The 10,484-nt window shown below is 35.6% G+C and overlaps 1 long non-coding RNA gene across 1 annotated transcript; it reads left to right on the top strand.

Annotated features, from left to right (window-relative positions):
• Positions 1–9,412: 9,412 nt before the first annotated feature.
• On the top strand, positions 9,413–9,925 carry LOC117612569. Its single transcript, XR_004583449.1, has 3 exons — positions 9,413–9,482; positions 9,595–9,692; positions 9,865–9,925. It is a non-coding gene; the product is annotated as an uncharacterized LOC117612569 (long non-coding RNA).
• The last annotated feature ends 559 nt before the right edge of the window (positions 9,926–10,484 follow it).

The raw sequence follows: 10,484 nt of genomic DNA, 5'->3' as shown, positions 1-10,484 counted from the left end.
TATTATTGCAAATTGTGGTACACCACATATTTCTTTGGCATAAGAGAATGATGAATTTAATAAAGTTCGATTTTGTTATAATCGACACCTCAAGGAAGAAATATATTTTGTGAATTTCGGTTGTTAAAAATACACCGTGGAATGGATAATATCAGTATAAAACTCAAATAATGAATTGAGGCTCCCCACATATTTTGTTATATCTAGGCCGGAAGCCCATGGATCAAATATATGAGAGATCCTGAACTTGAAGTTGTGGGTGTATAGTAGTTAATGCTCTTCACTACTATATTGCGATATTATCGTGGCTTTTACTCAATTCATATTTCATGTCCATTTGAAAATGGCGAATAAATTATGAGTTTGGGTTTAACCCAGACCAAAAGTTCTGGGCTCACATGCATGGAAATATGAGAGATTTGATGTGGTTATTTGAACCTATAAGGCACAAGGTTCCAAACCGTCATTTTGAAAAGACGTAAAAACCACATGTGCAAGTTTAAGAACGTGCGCAATTATTATAACAGGAAATGAGCATACAACAGATAGATTTTTACACCTGCAATGAAGGTGCAGGCCCTGTAAAATCTATAAAATTACATTATGTTCTGGAAGCCTCTGAAGGAAGAGGACGGTGCCTCTTAAGCTTAGCCATGAGCCTCTCATGGTCTCCCAAAATTCTTTCATTTGAGACCTGCAGCATGTCTAGCTTTCTCAGTGTATCAGCAGAGTACGAACTCACCAGTTTCAACAAGGAATTATTCTCTCCTTTAAGTTTCTCAACCTCTTTTTGAGACTCATGAAGCATTCTTTGAAGAGAATAATTTTCAGTTGTCAGCTTCTGAACCTCGTTTGCTCTAACACGCAAACGATCAGCCATGTTAGAAACAGAAGCAGCACTCTGAATGCTAAAAGCCATTGAGTCCTCAATAGCCTCTTCCTCAGACCTCCCTGTCAACAACATTTCATCCATTGGAATAATGAAATTCCTAGCTACTATGACAGCAGTAGCATCATTCATCATCACAGAATCATTAACTGTGAGATGACGATTTTGGGATACAAAGGATGGACGCCAAACTTTGGCGTCACTGGTTGTTGTGGGAGCATCATTTAAATTGAAATTATTTGGGCAGGAAGAAGAGGAAGCCATTTTAAGAAGGTTTCAAAGGAAGTTTTACAAAAACTAAAGTTTCAGAAAATGAAGGAAGTTGAGTTGAAACGCAGTTGCTCCAATCAAGTTTTGCAAAGGCAATATCTATAGACGAAAATGTGGCAACTTTTCAGGATTCCAATATCTTCTCGAATCCCCACATTATCTTTTTCTTTCGCAAGAGTCCAAAACTTCACGTGGCCTCTGATAATGCCTGTCGGCACTTTCGGCATTTTCAAGTATTATTTTCAAAGCCGATCTTGCTTTACGGATTTCACGGAGCTACTTTTTCAAAAGTATCCCGAGAATCTCGCAATTTTCCTATGGTTAATTTGAAATTCACCGGTTCTACCTATTCATTGTATTTGTGTATAAATGTGTTACTAACGAAATTTTCTTTGTAGAAGACATCCAGTTTTCCCATCCAAAATGATGCTATATCTACTTGTTTTTCTTATCATTAAGCACTTAATATGCCTGAGAAGCAAGACTATCTCTGATCATCCATTCAGGAAGCAAGACTATCCCTGATCATGTTTCTGCAAGATCAGGGAACTGTGAAGGCGGCCTTATGCTCTAATCTCCTGAGGTCCTTCTAGACTAGGAGAATTGAGAGCTTGTTTTCTGCTCCCACCAGCTTCCTTCCTTGATTGCTTACCTTATCTTGCAATCAATATCACAATTTTTGTATCTTTTCTTTCTTTTTATAACTCTCTGTTCATAAGGGATTTTATTTCTTTAGAATGAACATCTGAAGAAAGAATCCATGAAGTGATCCTAACTCTGAGAGTTATTGACAGAGAAAAGAATTGTGATTTTGCTTTTGCAGGATATAACTAGATCATCAAGCACTACATTTACTGGGCCGATACAAGCTTGAATGATACTTGAGAAAAGTTTCTCCCACCTAAGGATGTAAGCAATACTTGTGTTATTTTATGCTTATATACTTATTTGATATTTTATCTTGAAAGGTAACCAAATGGGGAGATAAGTCCGTTCCAAAAGAATGGCTTGTATGTATCCATGAATTATTAATGCAAATTTTACAGATTGCAAGTTGGATACATTGATAATACACTGCACAGATTAAAGTCCCATAAGAACAAAATATGGGTATAGCAGTGATCAATATGATGCACGCCTGTTGCGTAGCAAATGATGTGGATTGAAGTCCCGAAAGGACAATCCTTTGACATGTCAATATTGATATTGTGCACGCCTAATGCGTTGCAAATTGTATGGGTTAAAGTCCCAGAAATAATTGACATGTATATATTAATCTGTGGCATGCCTGCAGCATGCCAGATATATGGTTCTAAATGTTCCAACTCCCTAAATGGAGATTATCCACGCCCTACTATAACATAACGCTCCATTGGAGGTTATAATCCACATTCTCACATAATAAAAGCCCCCTGTAGTGGCTTGGGTACCCAAAAGCAAAGAAATGCTTATAATTGATGCATGCGCATGCACATGAGAATGGTGGGATCATGAATTGATGAATGACAAATTTTGATTTTGGAGTAGCTACTCAAATCATCAATGGGCTGTGTTGATTGGAACCACGTTCAATTATTAAATGTCGACAATATCATTGGCCAAAATGGAATGAGGCAATTCCATTATAGATGAGAATGAACGTGAAAGAACAAACCCACAGTACGAACCCCAAAAGATGTTAATATTAAAAGTTATACTTGGGTGTTCGGAATAAAAGGGAATATACCTACTTTGTATGACACAATGTTTCTGGCAGAAACAAGGAATGTTGGGTTTTCTCCATATTTTCAAAATTCAATTGTGCCCCCCTTATTGCACATGGAGACCAACATGTTATCTCTAAAAGTTATTAAAGGCATGGAGCATATTGCCAAAAGCGATTTCCTAAAGATGTATAAATAGCTCGGTTAAAGCTATATAATGTGTCATAAAGTTTAATCCCTTTAAACAAAATCCTTGAAAGGATTGAAATTGCATGAAGCAAGTCCCTGAATGACATGTGCCTGAAGCACAAAATCTGTACTCAATGTTAATGTACATAAATTGCCTCAGTGAGTATATTGATTATAATGTGTTTGCAACACATTAAAGCTTCTCAAGAGTTCCAGAAATATTTGTCTCGACTTAAAGATCGAGCATTATGCCAACGAGATTCTTGCTTATACTAAGAAAGTATTGAAGCATTTTTATGAGGATTATCCGTTGGACACTTTAAGGATTTTTCGGAAGTATATTGGACCGGACATCATATTTTTCAGATAGAGCTCAACTCCATCACCATCATTTTGGGATGATGTGAGGTATATTTGATGCTATCTCCGCATAACACCATGTACGGGCATATTCTTTCAAGTGAACTTACAAATAGCCCAAGTTTTGTTGGAAACGCGGACTCTGAAAAAATTTTATGATTTACATAGAGATAGCTCACTGGAAATATATTTACTTACTCAACTACGAGAATTATTAATGGCTACATCCTCCACTCACTCCGAAAGATTCTCACTCCAAAAGATAGTCATGAAGACATCAGGGGGAGATATTAATCAGGGAGGAGCATCCAGAAGTATGCTATACAGATTGTTATACTCTTTTTCTTCCTTCCATCAGTTTTCTACCTCACTAGGTTTTCTCCAAGCAAGGTTTTAATGAGACAACCAATCTAGGGACATGTGGTCTCCAAGGGGGAGTGTTGTAAAGAATGGGTGAAGCCCACATTGCAAACTAACATTCAAGTTCAACACATGCTCTAACATTCAACACCAAATCAAACCACACACCCATCAAACCAAACCACATACCAAATCACACACCCACCAAACCAAATCACACACCCACCAAACCAAATCACACACCCACCAAACCAAGCCATTTGCTTTGCCTATAAATAGGCATTCTATTTGCTTGTAATGTAAGATGAAATGAGAGAAGATGAAGGGAAGGAAGAAAGAGGGTGAGTGTGTGAAGAGAAAGAGAGCAAAGAGAAATTCTCCTAGAGAGAAAATTAGGTGAGCATACATATTGTAAACACTAGAGTTGTAACCATATTATGTTATGAATGAAAGGTTACTGTTGCTGCTCTCCGAGGACGTAGGCATAGCCGAACCTCGTTAAATGCTGTGTCTCATCTACTTTACGTGCAGTTCAATATTCGCTCATATCCCCGTTCATTTTATAACAAAATATACCTTATATATATTTTTTTTTCCAAAGTTAAGAAGGCGACGGGGTTTTCTTACACACACTATCAATGTATCATGGGAGTTCAAACTTGAAACTACTAATATATAAAGTAAGGAAATTTTTCATTGAACTAGACCCCTTCATCACCTACCCTACCATCATATTGCTTTGAATTAAAAAAAAAATGTATAAAAAAAAATGTCCTGCAAAAATTTGAGACGAGTGGAAAGAAATCATTTTGGAGACGTCACGACACATGTGAGACATTGAGTAGCATATTCTGTACATCAATCTCTAGTTGTTCGTCCTTCTTGTAGTTATTTAACTTGGAGTGTTGGGCATGCATATCAGAGAAAATGATCTTTTAGAGGGATGGCATGAATTCTTTTTTAGAAAGTTAGTCTTGGTGTGCAAACAAAGTGGAAGGAGCTATAATCTTTCATAACTTAACAAAAGACAACCGAAGAAACCTGACATCGGACATGAGAAGGTGAGATGAGCTTGTATTTGGTAGAAAGTAGAAACAGAGAAAATGATGACAAGGTGATTATAATATTGTTAAGGCTGCTTATGACTAATAATAGATTAATGGGTTAGTCTAATATGTTACAGTTAATTAATATTATATATTCAGAAATAGATGTCAAGCAAACATGGGCGGAACTAGCACAAGGGCTACAGTGGGTTGTAGCTCAGTGAGGTTTTCGGGTTAAAAAAGTATTAAACTTATATATTTTTCATATTTCAAATATAGCCCAATATCTATTAACCTATTAAAGTCCACAAAAAATCTAATTCTTTATGAATTTAGTTGCATGACAACAATAAAAATACACATTAAAATAGGTACACTTTCAATTTTGTTATTGAACATATTTTCATTTTGATAATTTTAGTTACAAATTAATATGCATTTGTTTTAAGTTAAAACTTTATTCGAAACCGCAAGGAGTTTGCAGCTCAAATAACTAATACCATTCCCATGAAATCCAGTAGGGTTCAGTTTTTAAAGAATTTCAATCTGCTATGTGACAAATAGTCGCTGCCTGACTGGGCGAGTTTGCAAAGGTGGCACTTTCCTCCCTCATGTTTTCTGGGAATCTCTAGATGATCAAGGGGTACGGAAAATTGCTTTTCACAATAAAAAAAATGCAATTGCCATTGACTTATTATGGATATAATTCTACATGGTCAAAGGCTAAATAATCCTTGTGTTTTTTATTACTTAGAAATAGCTCAAAATGCCACCTTTTTAATAATTTTAACTAAAAATACCACCCTTCTTCAATTTTTTTGCAATTATCACCGATAAATACATACTTATTGCCCATTTATTGGCCAGATAACATTTTTGGCCAGTTTTTGGTTTCTCACTCAGCTTTCTCTTCGCTCTCTCTCAACTCTCTCTCTCTCTCTCTCTCTCTCTCTCTCTCTCTCTCTCACCACGTCTCTTCTCACGAAAAAGAAGATAAAGAACAACCTTCAAGCTTTACCCTCAAAACCCAGTTCTTCCTCTTCCTCTCTGTTTTCTTCTCTACCCAAATCCAAACCCCAACTTCGTCTCTCTTCGAATCCCCAAATATAACCATCTTTTCTGAATATGATAGCATGTCTTGGCATTAGGTGGCCATTGTTTGAACATTTTGGTCCAATTTTGGGGGCTTTTGAAGTCTGGGTTTACATGCCCTCTTCAAGAACAGCTTCTCCAGAAAATTAATTGTTGGGAATATGTAAGTTTTGATGTTAAATTGAATTTGATTATTGAAATTGTAATTGTGATTGCTTTCGTCTGTATTTTGTGTAGAAATTGAAGTATTGGGATTGATTTTGTTTGTCTGAAACAACAAATGTGTTTGTTCTTTGTCGATTGATTCTTGCATTTGGTATTGGGATTTTCTATGAACTTTTTATGATTATATCATAGTGAGATAGCATCGTCAATTTGCTGTTGTAATCGTATTGTGATTTTATTGCGGTTGTATTGTAGTGGTATTGCTTTCGTATTGCTATGGTATTGCTGTTATATTGAATTTTTTATTTATGTTTTATTGATATGTTACTGTAATTTAATAGGAATATATGTTGATATCATTTTTCTTTATCTGCTTGTGATTTGAGTAGGAGTTGAGATTATTCTTGGCTGAAGTATTATTTACGATCTCTCTCTCTCTCTCTCTCTGCTTTTCATATTTTTCTCAACATTTATGTGTTAATTTAATGCGTGGTATTATTTTGGAACCATAATCATTGTCAATCTCATTGTTTCTTTAAAAGATTGTTGTGAAATTGTTACTCTATTTTCTTCTTTCCTTTGTTTTAAGATATTTTTGTTTTTTTTTTTTGGAACCCTAAACCCTACATGGTCAAAGGCTAAATAATCCTTGTGTTTTTTTTTCTTTTCTCCCAAGGAACAAATGGACTTATCTTGAAATCCCCAAAAAGGTGAGTATCAGCTGCTGACCAAAGGATGTTTATTCAAATTTTTTTACTTGGAAAATACCTGGAAATAGCAAGAAAAGTAAGGGGACCCATCACCCGTGTTGGTTATAGATTTTAGTTCTTTGTAATAGAGATGGTGCCGAATCTGCACAAAATCAGCCACGTAACCAAATAGATTCAGTTGGAGACAATTACCCACCACTTGTATAAATATTCTAGTTCTATGTGAATACAAATCATCCAATTTCAAACCTAAGTGAATGATACTTTACTTTACTACATTCTTAAGGGAGTTTCAAATTAAAGTAAGCTTAATGATCATTATTGGGACAGTATATTGAAAATTGTCAACTAACTTTGTTGAATAATCATTTCTTAGTAGAATTTTTTATTATTAATAACTTACTTTTGATGAATTGGTTAAATATGATAGGACCCGTCCTGAATAAAAAGTGACCAAAATCTCTCTATGTCCAAGGGAAAATTGTAATTTCATAAAAAGTAAATTAAATAAAATGACGTTTTGGGACGGGATGTTACAACCTACCCCCTTAAAAAAATTTCGTCCTCAAAATTTCACTCTGATACGCTGAAAGGATTTTGGTCACTTCTACACTTTTTCCACACCTTACTCACGACACCACAACTTTTGACAACTCATTTCATTTATTCTCAACTCCTTTGTTTTGGTGCCTCTAGCACATTTCCAACTCCATTCCCAATATCTAACTTAAGAACACATAGATGGGGGCAACCATGTTTTATAATCTCAACACGAATAAGGAACCATCCGACCTTCAAAGATAAAGAGTGCACTTAGCGTGTCAGTCTACAGAATCACAAAACTATGCTCTAATACCAATTGACAGGATCTATCCCGAACAAAAAGTGACCAAAATCTCCCTATGCCCAAGGGCAAAATTGTAAGTTTAGAAAAAATAAATTAAATAAAACAACATTTTGGGACGGGATGTTACGAAACATGACTGTGTCCTAGCTGCAACCTTTTGTGATTACTGACTCTATTGATAATCAACCAACAATTAGTCACAAAAGTATGAGTTTTCAAGGAGGGTTGGTTTTGGTTGAAGAAGATTCAAATTTAAGCAATTCCAAGTTGGTGTGGTTGAAGAAGATTTAATTATAAGATATTTTATTAAGTTTTTATTTTTATTTTTTATATAAGTAATATTGGGAAAGAGAAATTTAGGACCTCGAATGCCACTTAAGCTACGAGGACTTACATATTTGATTAAGGTTAAGCTTAAATATAATTGATCAACCACACAAGTGAACTGAGCAAGTTATGTGATGGGTCAAATAGGAAGCAAAGGAAGATGTGTGATGGGCCTAATATTCATTGGCACAGAAGGCCTCATTTATGGTTACATAACGTGAGCATGGGGTACGTCCGAGTAAGATAAGGCAATTGATTTACTTCCGGTCCATTTGAGATTGGGTAATCTGATTAAATTATAAGAGTGCTGTTATTTCACACCCACTATTCTACTTTCTTCACCCACCTTAGGTTTTCACATTCCACTCAACTTTTACTCCTAAAATGCCCCCAAGACATTAATCTCATAGTTCGGTCCACGCGACTGTATAACTAAACTATTGCACCACTTAATTTCCTCATTAATATGGTCATTGTTATTATAGAATTTTGTGCAAGCTCACTTTTTTTTTTTAATTACAATTTTTTTAATTATTTTTAAATACAAGCGAAATTAAGGGCGCGGAAATCGAATGTGAAACCTTAGATACATGGATAACAAAAATTCACTCATTTTAGATATAAGGCGACATGGCATAAATAATTTTTTGAAAACATAGACATGTTTGCATAATTTTAATAAGGTTAAGAAAGTTATGGTTAAACTTAAATCTAAGAAAATAAAGTTGACCCGAGATCAATTTATCCCCAAAAAGGAGGAAAAATGGACCAAAGGTCCAAGGCCTTTTTTGATCGTGTACCACAGTTTGGTTCATAGAATGGATTTGAGGGGAAATCATTTTCTATGTCATTTCCCAAGGGATGGGAAATGGAAGATTCATTTCCCAAGGGATGGGAAATGGAAGATTCATTTCCCACATTTGGTAATGGCGAGAAAGTAACGGGGAGATATCACTTTATTTCATTTCCCATGTTTGTTTTGAGTAGCAATAAAAAACAAAATTTGTATAATTTTCCAATTATACCCATACTATATCAAATAAATAAAAAAAGAAAGCATTTAATGATATATTGTAACTTCAAATTGTTAATGGGGACAAAATGGTCATGAAAAATGTGCATTTAATGTTGGTTCATTTTCCTAAACTTTCCATGAGGGGGGAAAACAAAACCCAAGTTTGGAGGAGGGCTTCATTTCCCCCCTACTTTCCCATGTGACAAGCAACCATTTTCTATGTCTAGACTTACCAAATATGTGAAAGCAATTGATTTTCCATCCCCAAGCCTCATTTCCTATGAACCAAACGGATATCACCATGGTTGCAGAGGCCAATAGACCAAACTCCAAAGAGAGCTGCAGTCACAATCCTGGAATGAAGTGCCAGTGCAGCAGCAGCAGCAGCAGTAGCGGCGTTGATGAGAAGTCAGTGTTTTCACTCACCTCGTCAAGCAAGTACGAAGATTATTTGGGAGAGAAAACCAAAGGGGATTTGAATGTCAAGGTGGAGCATCTTGAGGCCTTTGGTAACTTTCTTTCCTCTCCAATGCTCTATTTCGTTCTTTCAGTTTTGAAACTACAACCATATATGTGTGTGTGTGTGTGTAAAGTTTTGTTCTTTTCAATGAACCCATGTAGGAATTGATAGTCAAGCAACTTTAAAAGGTCCAATGGAGGAAGTAGCCAGGGTTGAGGCTGAAGAAGCTGAAGACTTGCTCAGAGACTTGGGTATCCCGGTGCTGTTTTTTAATTCCTTTTCCTACATACATTTGGTCCTATATATGCGTTACCATATCTCTTTGCTTTCTTATCTATTTCTTTAATATATGGTTCTCTTCAATCTTGAACCAATAAATATCCCTCTTATCATTTGCTTATGGTATTACCATGTTCAATATTTATGTGCAGACTCCTTTTTCGTCAAGACAATCACCTCGTGACATTTTTTGTAGCCGCACGTTGAATCTTCAATCAATCACCTCGTGATATGATATGGACTACACCTTGATCCATTATAATGTGATTGTAAGTGTCATCAGCTTAATATGTGTTCTTATTCTCAGCATTAGTTGGAGCTGACGCTTTGATGCAACATCAAGATCATATAGTTTTGCATGTGCAAGTGACTAGTGTTGCAACCTCAATGCATTAGTAACTGTTGACTTGTATATACTTAATTGTGCATAATAGCAGATTAGCATAGTTAGAGGCTTCTTCATAGGAGGTGACTTTTTAGCCTTTATTTCCTTTCCATACTTGTAATTGGCTGTTCACTATTTAATCCTCCTTTTGGGAGAAGAATAAGACAAGCGACTATTCCTGTATCCCTAGAGAATTCAACATGGTATCAGAGCTCTCTAGAGAGGAATTTTTTAAAAAAAAACCTTTTTTTTTCAGGTTACTCCAAATTAGCCAGAAATCCATAATACCCAGACCTAAAGCCCTAAATACCCAAAACCTGCCCACTGCTACAGACACTACCGACTCCTATTTTCTGGATTTCCTGATCTAATGGGAGATATAACAGA

The sequence above is a fragment of the Prunus dulcis genome, unplaced genomic scaffold, assembly GCF_902201215.1.
Source record: "Prunus dulcis unplaced genomic scaffold, ALMONDv2, whole genome shotgun sequence".
NCBI lineage: Eukaryota > Viridiplantae > Streptophyta > Magnoliopsida > Rosales > Rosaceae > Prunus > Prunus dulcis.
The sequence above is the reverse complement of the archived record's forward strand: the minus strand, read 5'-3'. Positions and strand labels throughout refer to the sequence as shown.